The sequence below is a fragment of the Narcine bancroftii genome, chromosome 1, assembly GCF_036971445.1.
Source record: "Narcine bancroftii isolate sNarBan1 chromosome 1, sNarBan1.hap1, whole genome shotgun sequence".
Lineage (NCBI taxonomy): Eukaryota > Metazoa > Chordata > Chondrichthyes > Torpediniformes > Narcinidae > Narcine > Narcine bancroftii.
This window is the reverse complement of record NC_091469.1, coordinates 449976005-449986900: the sequence shown is the minus strand read 5'-3', so window position 1 is coordinate 449986900 and position 10896 is coordinate 449976005. Positions and strand designations below refer to the sequence as shown.

At 41.0% G+C, this 10896-nt stretch overlaps 1 long non-coding RNA gene across 1 annotated transcript in view; it reads right to left on the bottom strand.

Moving 5' to 3' along the window:
* Positions 1 to 589: 589 nt before the first annotated feature.
* LOC138753613 (uncharacterized) overlaps positions 590 to 10896 on the bottom strand; it is a 29592-nt gene continuing 19285 nt past the window's right edge. Inside the window, exons 3-4 of the long non-coding RNA XR_011351296.1 lie at positions 1111 to 1233; positions 590 to 1009 (exon numbers count right to left, since the gene is read on the bottom strand). This is a non-coding gene — a long non-coding RNA (uncharacterized lncRNA). The remainder of the gene's footprint in view (positions 1010 to 1110; positions 1234 to 10896) is intronic.

The window sequence follows — 10896 nt, the reverse complement described above, 5'->3', positions numbered from 1 at the left end:
TGCTGGCATTGGAGAGGAACCAGACAAAGTTCACAAGAATGATCCCAGGGATAAGAGGGTTAACATATGGGGAGCATTTGATGGTTCCAGGCTTGTACCAGCTGGAGTTCAGAAGGATCAGGGGGGATCTCATCAAAACATTCCAAATATTGAAAGAGGAAAATAGAATATTTCTAGTAGTGGGAGAGTCTAGGGCCAGAAGGCACAGCTTCAGAATAAAAGGACATTCCTTTAGAACAGAGATGAGGAGACATTTCTTCAGTCAGAAGTTTATAAATCTGTGGAATTCGATGCCACATAGCCTATTCTTTGCATATATGTTCTTGGCATCAAAGGTTATGGGGAGAGGGTAGAATGGGGTTAAAGGAAAATACATAAGACTCAAAGGGTTAAATGGCTTTATTCTGCTTGGGCTTATGGTTTTATATACTTCCTGTTTCTTTTTGACTAAACTTTTTCAAAATTTTATTTATTTATCATAATAAATACAATAAAAATACAAGTACATAATATTTTGCCCCATATAACTCCCCACCCCCAACCCTAACCCACCCACCCCTCCCAACCCCCTCTAAACTACCCCAAAGAAAGAAAAAGATAGAAATCAACTTACATAACAAACTTCAATTATTGCCATGGTTTAGTGCAACCCCATCATTGTGGGAAAAAAAACTATTACAAATTCAATCTCATATATCTCATATACGGGCTCCAAACATTAACAAAGGAAGAATAATTGTTACGTAAATTATAAGTTATCTTTTCCAATGGAATACAAGACCTTATTTCCAAATGCCATCGTGGAACACTCAAATCAGTCTAATTTTTCTAGCCACAGCTAAAGCCAATCTCAAGAAAGCGATTTATCTAATTTTAATTCCAAACTCAATTTCTTAATATAACCCAGTAAAAATACCATAGGATCAAGTGAAATTTTAAATGTAAATAAAGTCTCATGGTTTCACATGTCCGAGTAGAGTGTAAAAAAGAACCAACTTGTTTATGGCACCTAAAACATAAATCAGAAGAAATAAACTTGTATTTCCTTAACTTCTCAGGGGTTAAATATAACTGATGAATAGAATTATAATGAACCAATCTATTCCTTACCTTTACAATTTTGGTCATACTGTCTTCACATAAAGTCATCCAATCTTCCTGAGAAATAGATATGCAAAAATCTTTTTCCCATTTTAATTTAGATTTATAAATATCCATCTTAAGCATTTTATTCTGTAATAGAGCATACATCTCAGATATAAATCCTTTCTTACCTAGTAAACTTTCAAATTTAGACTGTCTAGGTAACTAACATACGCCCAAAATTATCCAACAATAAAGCTCTAACATGATAATAAGAAAACAAAGAATTTCTCTTTCATTGTTTGGAACGATATAAAATACCCAGCCTCATAACAATCTTCTACCAATCTAATTCCTTCCTGTTCCCACTATTTCAAAAATTAATTATTTAATGTAAACATAAAAAGCTTATTTTGAAATAAAGGAGTTTTAGCCGAGATTTTTCCTTCAGTTCCTATAATTTTATTCTTCTTAGTCCATAATTCCATTAAATCTTTCAACACTGGTAAATTATAACCCTGTAAAAGCTGAGAATTCCATTTATAAATAAAATGATCCAATCCTGAGATCATTCAATATTAGCCCATACCAAAGGTTTATCCACTTCAAACATCCTATTAATAAATTTCAACTGTGCCGATTCATAATAATTCTGAAAATGAGGAAGTTGCAGTCCTCTTAAAGCATACTTCCAAGTCAATTTTTGCAATTACACCCTCGCCATTTTACCTTCCCACAAAAATTTCCTCACCGAGGTATTGAAATCTTTAAAGAATTTTTGAGGAATCTTACAAGGAATAGACTGAAAAAGATATTGAATACAGGGAAAGACATTCATTTTCTCAAAATTAATATGTCCTATTAATGTTATAGGTAAATCTTTCCACTGATTTAAATCATGTTTAATTTTAGACAACAAGGGTAAATGATTATAATTACTATCTATTATAGTACCTAAATATTTAATCCAATCAGACCACTTAAATTTCGCAATATGCCTACAAGACGAGTAGTCCACATCAACCAAAGGCATAATTTCACTCTTATCCCAGTTAATCTTATATCCCGATATTTCACCACACTGCTCCAATCTAGCATGCAGACTCCCCAAAGATTGCATAGGTTGTGTTAAGTATTTCAAAACATCATCTGCAAATAAATTTATTTTATATTCATCCACTTTCACCTTAATACCTTTAATATTACTATCTTGTCTAATTAACTGAGCCAGAGTTTCAAAGACCAATGCAAATAGAGCTGGTGACAAAGGACAGCCCTGTCTAGTCGATCTAGATAATACAAAAGAAGAAGATACCTGTCCATTTATCACAACTCTAGCCATAGGATTTTTATATAAAGCAACCAGCAAAAAGAGGCCCAAAACTTTAAACAAAAATCTCCACTGCACTCTGTCAAAGGCCTTTTCTGCATCAAGAGTGATTACCATAGTTTGGTCAGATCACTCCCGAGAAATATTAATTAAAGAAATCAACTTCACAATATTCTCTGCTGAATAGCGATTTTTAATAAAATGTGCCTGATCTACATGAATCAAATCTGGTAAATATTTAGCTAATCTATTAGCTAGAATCTTGGCAACAATTTTATAATCTACATTTAATAAAGAAATAGGTCTATATGATCCTACTTTTAATGGGTCCCTATCCTTCTTAGGAATAACTAATAATTGGTCTAGAAAAAGAATTCAGAAAATAATCTCCGTTGCCTGATTCAATACATCCATCAATATAGGAATTAATAAATCCTGAATTTTTTTTTATAAAATTCAGAAGTAAAACCATCCTCTCCTGGAGACATCCCAATAGATATAGATCAAAGTGCTTCCTTCACTTCTGTAACAGTAAAGAAGGCATATAAATCCTTAATAATCCATATCATTCAAAGAAGGTAGGGCCAATTCAGACAAAAAGTTAACATTATCTTCCAATACTTCAGAAGTATACAATTTCTCATAAAATGTACAAAATTCATCATTAATTTCCTGAGGTTTATGTAATCATCGAATCATGTCTAATAGCATTTATTGTTCTAGAAGCTTGCTCTGTTTCTAACAGCCACACAAACACTTTGTGGACTCTTTCACCCAACTCATAATAATGCTGTTTAGTTCTCTGCACTAACTTCTCATATTTATGTTTGAAGTAAATTATACAGCAATTTCAATTTAGTTAAACAAGATTTCTCAACTTCCGTAGAATCCCGCAGCAAGTCTTTTTGCAAAATCTCTATCTCCTCCAATTTATTAGTCTCAACCATATGTTGTTTTTTTTTAATTTTAGCTGTGAAACTAATAATCTGACCTCGCAAATAAGATTTCAAAGCATCCCATAAAACAAATTTACTATCAATGAAATCTACATTTATTTTCAAAAACAACTGTATTTTATCCCTCATAAATTTAATAAATTCAGGATTTCTCAGCAACATAGGATTAAATCTCCAACAATATGTATTCTCTACTCTCTCTGAACCAGTACAGGTAATTAATAATAAAGAATGATCAGACAAAATCCTACTCTTATATTCAGCTTTAAAAACTCACCCTTGTAATTTTGCTGATAAAATAAATCTAGAATAAGAATCATGTCAAGGTGAGTAAAATGAAAAATCTTTCTCCTTAGGATTTAGTTTCCTCCAAATCTCTACTAGATTCATATCTTTCATTAATGTCATTAACTGTTTAGCCATTTTTGTTCTAACAATCGATTTTGGAGATTTATCAACAATGGGTCTAAGCAACAATTAAAATCATCCCCTACCAAAATGTTATCATATGCTTGACTTAAATTAAAAAGAGTCTATCATAAATTGCTCATCATCTCTATTAGGGGCATGAACATTCATTAAAGTCCAAGATTCCAAAAAAAATTACAATTAACAATCAAAAGCCTACTTAACTGCATAAAAAACTGAATCCAATTTAAAAGATCACTTTTTATGAATTAAAATAGCCTCTTGCTTTAGAATTAAAAGAAGATGCTATAACTTGTCCAACCCAATCTCTTTTTAACTTCTGATGTTCCTTTTCATTCAAATGTGTATCTTGTAAAAAAGCATGATCAACTTTAAACTTTTTAATGTATGCTTTTTGACTAAACTTAAAACATTTCTAGTCATTCAAGGTTCCCAGGCCTGGCCTTGTTTAACTTTCATCCTCATAAGAAATAGTGGATTTCAACTTTATTCAACTGCTCGTTAAACATCTCCCACGTCAGATGTGGATTTAGGGTTAGGGTCAGACACCCAATATATTTTCTCCAGTTTCTCCCCAATACTGTTGTAATTACCCTTCCCCAATTTTTGCACTTTGACCCAAGGAACAATCTTATCCTTATCCATAACTGTCTTAAAACAAACAGAATTATGGATATTGTTTCCAAAATGCCGTCTGTTCATGCTGAATGTGAAGATTCTGATATAGGTAATGAAACCACCAATTTAACATTACAATTTGTAGATGACAACTGCAGAAATTATCCATCACAGCAGATACACTTCTGAAATAAATCTATGCGTGTAGCAGCCTGCGAGCCGACACAGCAAGCAGGTGTCGAGCACGATGATTACGAAGACAGCAAGCGGGATGAGATGCCCGCTCCCATAGGCTACAGGAATAGAGGTCGAATCGACCAATCATCGCCAGCAGATTGCAAGGGATCCAATCCAGGCCCACACATCTGGGACAGACGATCAGCAGCTGAACTCGTTCAAACCATGGCCCAGTGGTGACATGGCTGGTTGCCTATAAAAGGCAGAGCTGCAGCCCATTAAAGTCAGTGTCGATTATACTCCCTTGGTGTGCAAGTTTTGTTTTGACCTTGAGCTATAACCCATTATACCCTGTACCTCAAGCTATAACTGTAGCGACCCCACTACAGTGGTGACCCCGACTGTCCAAATGGCGTTTTGAACCCAACAATGGAGGAACAACCTACAATCACCACCGTAGTATTGAAGCTGCCGGGCTTCTGGATGTCACAACCACGGGTGTGGTTCCAGCAGGACAAGACACAGTTCTCTATTCACCGGATCTCTACAGATGACACGTGCTACTACCACATGGTCATCCAACTGACCGATCACCCGATCAACGCACCCCACCTGTGAGCAGTACTGTTTCTATCATCAACAGTGGGGTACCGCCCATCTATTCCACTCCCCCTATGCGTTCCAGGGAAATGTCAAGGCTGGCCATTGTTGATGGCCGTGGGCCGAGAGCTTCGAGCAGCAAATGGCTCCAACATTCAGACCTTTGCCACCCGTACAGTTCCCCTCCACGTTGAGGACAGACAATTCACTTGGAAGTTTACGGTGCCGATTTACTGAGAGCCAGCTTGCTACTGGTGGACATTAAGGGATGTCGGCTGGTACATACCCGGACATTTCAGACACTCTCGCTCAGGGGCACTGAACTAACTAACCCCCATCTGCACTCGATGAGTACTGCCGATGACGAATTCGCTCAAGCCTTAGCTGAATTCCCCTCCATCATTACGTCCCATTTCAACTCGGTGAAACCCAAACATGGGGTGAGACACCAAATTATTATGGAGGGCCCTCCCCTCCATGCCAGGGCACAGTGTCTTCCCCACCCCTCTACAAAATTCAACCTGGCTAGAGAAGAGTTTTGAAGGATGGAGGAACTCAGCATTGTGCGGCACTCCGATAGCCCAGGACCTCCCCCCTTCATATGATACCTAAGGGAATGGGAGGTTGGAGGCCGTGTGGAGACTACCACTGCCTAAATGCCTGATAGGTATCCCATGCCCCATATCCGGGACTTCATCGCTAATCTGCAAGGGGCATGGACCTCATCAGGAGTTATCATCAGATCCCAGTCCACCCCAATGACATTCCCAAAACTGCCATCATAACCCCCTTTAGATTGTTTGAATTTCTTCGCATGCCATTTGGGCTGAAAAATGTGGCTCAGACTTTCCAGAGGTTGATGGATGCAGTGGGCTGGAATCTGCACTTCACCTTCGTCTTCCTTGATGACATTTGGCATTTTTTAATAGCTGGCCACACCCGCACCAAGTATGCCACTCACTTAAGACTATTGTTCTCCAGGCTAAGTCAGTTTGGATTTACCATCAATCCAGTTAAGTGCCAATTTGGCCAAGTGACAATTGATTTCCTGGGGCATCACATTGATCTTTATCCACCCCAAAGTCGACACTATTCGTTCCTTCCGCAGACCATTGACCATGAAGGGACTACAAGAGTTTGCAGGTATGGTCAATTTTTATCATCGCTTCATGCCAGCAGTGGCTTGCATCGTGAACCCTTTATTTCCCCTCATGGCAGGGCCTAGTAAAGACATTCAATGGACACAAGAGGCGACCGAGGCGTTCCAAGCAACCAAAGACGCCCTAGCCAAAGCCACCCTCCTTGTGCATCCAAGGACAGATGCCCCAATCGCCCTCATGGTAGACACCTCCAGCACAGTGGTTGGGGGTGTACTTGAGCAACTGTTTAATGGACAGTAGCAGCCGCTGGCCTTTTTCAGTAAACATCTCAGGCCACCAGAGCTCAAGTACAGTGCCTTTGAAAGGGAGTTGATACCACTATGCCTGGCAATTTGGCATTTCCGTTACTTCCTGGAGGGCAGGAAGTTCAAAATTTACACAGACCACAAACCACTTACCTTTACATTCAGCAAGGGTACAGTCAAGTGGTCAGCCAGGCAACAGTGGCACCTGTGCTACATATCTGAATTTTCAACAGACATTGAACATATTGCTGGCAATCCCAACGTGGTAGCCAATGCCCTATCCCGTCCAGCAATCCTAGCAGTACATGACCCCACCCCGGGTATTAAATATGCGGCCCTGGCAGTCGTGCATCAAGCAGATCGTAACATACCGGACAGCACTTACTGGCTTGCAACTGGAGGGCATCCAGATTGCCCCAGGTAACCAAACGCTGCTCTGCGACACCTCAACTGGTAAACCGCACCCTGTCATTCCGATTGCATGGAGGAGGTAAGTTTTTGATTCGGTCCACAATTTGGCTCACCCCATTATCAGGACTACAGTTAGAATGGTGGCCAACAGGTATGTCTGGCATGATCTCCATAAAGAAGTCACTCAGTGGACCAAAATATGTACTCAGTGCCAGGCATCCAAGGTCCAGACCTACATTAAAGCTCTTCCACAGCCCTTTGAACCAGTATGCCTTCGTTTCAACCACATGTACATAGACATTATAGGGCCCCTACCTATATCCAGAGGTGCACGTTATCTGTTGACCATGATCGACCGGATGTCTAGATGGCCAGAGGCAGTACTGCTACCTGAAATCTCTACAGACACATGTGCATGGGCATTACTGAACATCTGGGTGGCACATTTCAGGGTCCCCGAACACTTAACATCTGATGGGGGGTCCCAATTTACTTCCAGCCTGTGGACTTCCTTAGCAAATCCCCTGGGTGGGGAGACTCAACTCCACCACACCACAGCACCTGCATGCCAACAGGTTGGTGGAAAGGTTCTACAGGCACCTGAAGACAGCTCTGATGGCCCAACTCAACAGATGGAACTGCACAGATGAACTTCCTTGGCTCCTGCGAGGTATTCACACCAGCCCGAAAGAGGATCTTAAGGCACCCTCTGCCGAGTTGGTATATGGCACGCCCCTAGTCATTTCTGGTGAATTTGTGGCAGCTTCTGAGGACTTGAGGGAGCTCCTGGCAGCCACATTGTCTCGACTGCACATGCGCCTGAGCTCACTAACCCCAATTAAGCCCAGAGCTCACAGGCAAGCCAGCACCTTTGTCCCAAAGAACTTTGCAGATTATCACTACATATTCATCCAAAGCGGGCCCACTGGCCACCTTTTCAATGACCTTATGAAAGGCCATACCGCGTCATCAGGCACAATGGTTTCACCTGCGTGTTGGACATTGGCAGCAGGGTGGAGAACTTCCTGCTCGACTGGCTGAAACCGGCCCACTTGGACGTTACCCAGCCAATTACTCAACTGACCCCATGGCTCAGGGGTCGGTCACCAAAAGACAGTGTCCTGATCATTGGTTCTGGGGGGGTCATTGTAGCGGCCCGTAACAGCCATCGAACACAACGATCGGGTAGACAGCATGCAGGATGAGATGCCCACTCCCATAGGCTGCAGGAATAGTGTCAAATCGGCCAATCACCGTCAATGGATCATAGGGGGTCCAATCCAGGCCCGTGCATTTGGGACAGCCAATCAGCAGCCAACTTCGCTCAAGCCACGCCCAAGTGATGACACGGCCAGCTACCATAAAAGACAGAGCTGCAGCCCAATAAAGCCAGTGCTGATTACACTCCCTTGGTGTGCGAGTTTTCTTGCGACCTCGAGCCATAACCTATTATATCTCAAGCTATAACCGGGAGCATAAATTCTGAAACTAAATAATCAAATAAATATCCAAATAAAGATATGTAACTATTTTAAAACAGAGGATTTAAGTTATCCTTTGATCAAGGATATCTGAAGAGTAGAAAGATAAAATTTAACCCTAATCACTCTACTCCCATGACTTTGTGGTGAGGCAGAATTCAAATACTATCTACAAATTTACCAATGATTCCACAGTTGACTGTAGAATCACAGACTGCAATGAGAAGCATACAGGTAGATTAGTTCATTGGGTGGTGTCACAACAACAACCTTGCAATCAACATTATCAAAACCAAGGAGATGATTGTGGAATTCAGAAGGAAATCAGGAGAATACAAACTAGTCCTCATCGAGGGGTTAGCAGTGGATAGGGTCAAGAACTTCAAATTCTTGGGTGTCAACATCTCCGAGAATCTGTCCTGGGGCCTCTATGTCAATGCAATCACAAAGAAGGCTCATCAGTGACTATACTTTATGAAGAACCAAATGGTGCCCACTAGAATCCCAGAAAAGGCTGAGAACCCTGTGATATCTATCTATGAGGGCGACGTCAGAACATTATTCAAGAGGCTGAACCCTTGCAAGGCATCAGGTATACCTGGAAAGGTACTGAAAATCTGCACCAAACAACTACCCAGAGTGTTCATGGACTTTTTCAACCTCTCATTGCGGCAGTCAGAGGTTCCCACCTGCTTCAAAAGGGCATCAACCATCCCAGCACCCAAGGAGAGTAGTGTGAGTTGCCTCAATGACTACCGCCCAATTGCACTAATTTCTACTGTGATTAAATGCTTTGAGAGGCTGGTCATGGCCAGAATTAACATGTATGTGAGCAAAGATCTGGACCCACTGCAATTCGCCTATCATCACAATTGCTCCACAGCAAATGCAATATCGCTGTCTCTTCATTCAGCCCTGGATCACCTCGAAAACAGCAATTCATACATATGGCTGCTCTTCATCGACTATAGCTTTGCCTTCAGTACCATTATTTCCTGGTGCTGGTTAAGAAACTACAAATTCTAGGCCTCTGTATCCCCATCTGCAACTGAATCCTTGTCTTTCTCATCAGAAGACCACAGTCAGTATAAATTGGAAACAACGTCTCCTCATCATTGATTATCAGCACAGGTGCACCCCAAGAATGCATGCGTAGCCCACATTACTTTGTGGCCAGACACAATTCCAATGCCATCTGCAAGTTGCCAATAACACCACAGATTCAGCAGGACCACAAATGGCAATGAGGCAGTGTCCAGGAGGAAAACTGATCACCTCATTGAATGGTGTAACAACAACCTTGCCCTCAATATCATCAAAACCAAGGAGATGATTGTGGACTTCAGGAGGAAATCAGGGGAACACAACCCAGTCCTCATCAAGGGCTCAGTAGTGGAGAGGGTCAAGAACTTCAAATTCCTCGGTGTCAACATCTGTCCTGGATCCTCCACGTTGATGCAATCACAAAGAAGGCTCACCAGCAGCTATACTTTGTGAGATGTCTGAGAAGATTTAGTATGGCACCAAAGACTTTTATAAACTTCTACATTTGTACCATGGAGAGCATTCTGGCTGGCTGCATCACTGCCTGGTCTGGAGGCGCCAATTCTCAGGACAAGAATCAACTCCAGAGGATTGTTAACTCAGCTTGTGACATCATAGGCACCAGACTTTACTCCATTGAAGACATCTACATGAGGCAGTGATTTAAAAAAGCAGCCTCTATCCTCAAAGACCCCCCACTACCCAGGCCATGCCCTCTTCACTTTGCTACCATCGGGAAAAAGGAACAGCAGCCTAAAGACGAGTCTTCAACGGCACAAGGACAGCTTCCCCTTTGCCATCAGATTCCTGAATGAACAATGAATCACAGGCACTACCTGACTTTGACTTTTTCTTGCACGATTCTTATTTCTATTTTTAAGGTGGTTGATATAAATGTTTGCACTGTAATCCTGCGCAAATCAACAAATTTAGTGATATGTTCAGTACAATAAATTCTGATTTTGATTCTCATGTCCCAAGAGAACAGATATTGAATGTGTTATATTCAGAACATTCCAGTTCCACAAATGTAAAAGCTTTTGCCGGAAGTTTCTTAAGTAGTGTGGAACAAAACAGGTAAAGATGCCATTAGATGTGGAGGTGGGCAATGTAGCTTTTTCGAACATCAAATTCAATTTTTTAACAGAGGCAAAAATGTGAGGCACACCAGAAATGGACTGCATAATGCCAAAGAAAATTGACGAGTTGGGATTGATGACAGATCACTGTTTATATATCTTATTAATGCATTGCTTCATGGCAATAATTCCTAGGCACTCGCTGGTCTTTACTGATGCAGCTGACTAGCTCTTGCTTCTGAAGGAAGTCTTGTAGAGACCAGTTCAATCCAGTTTGACAATG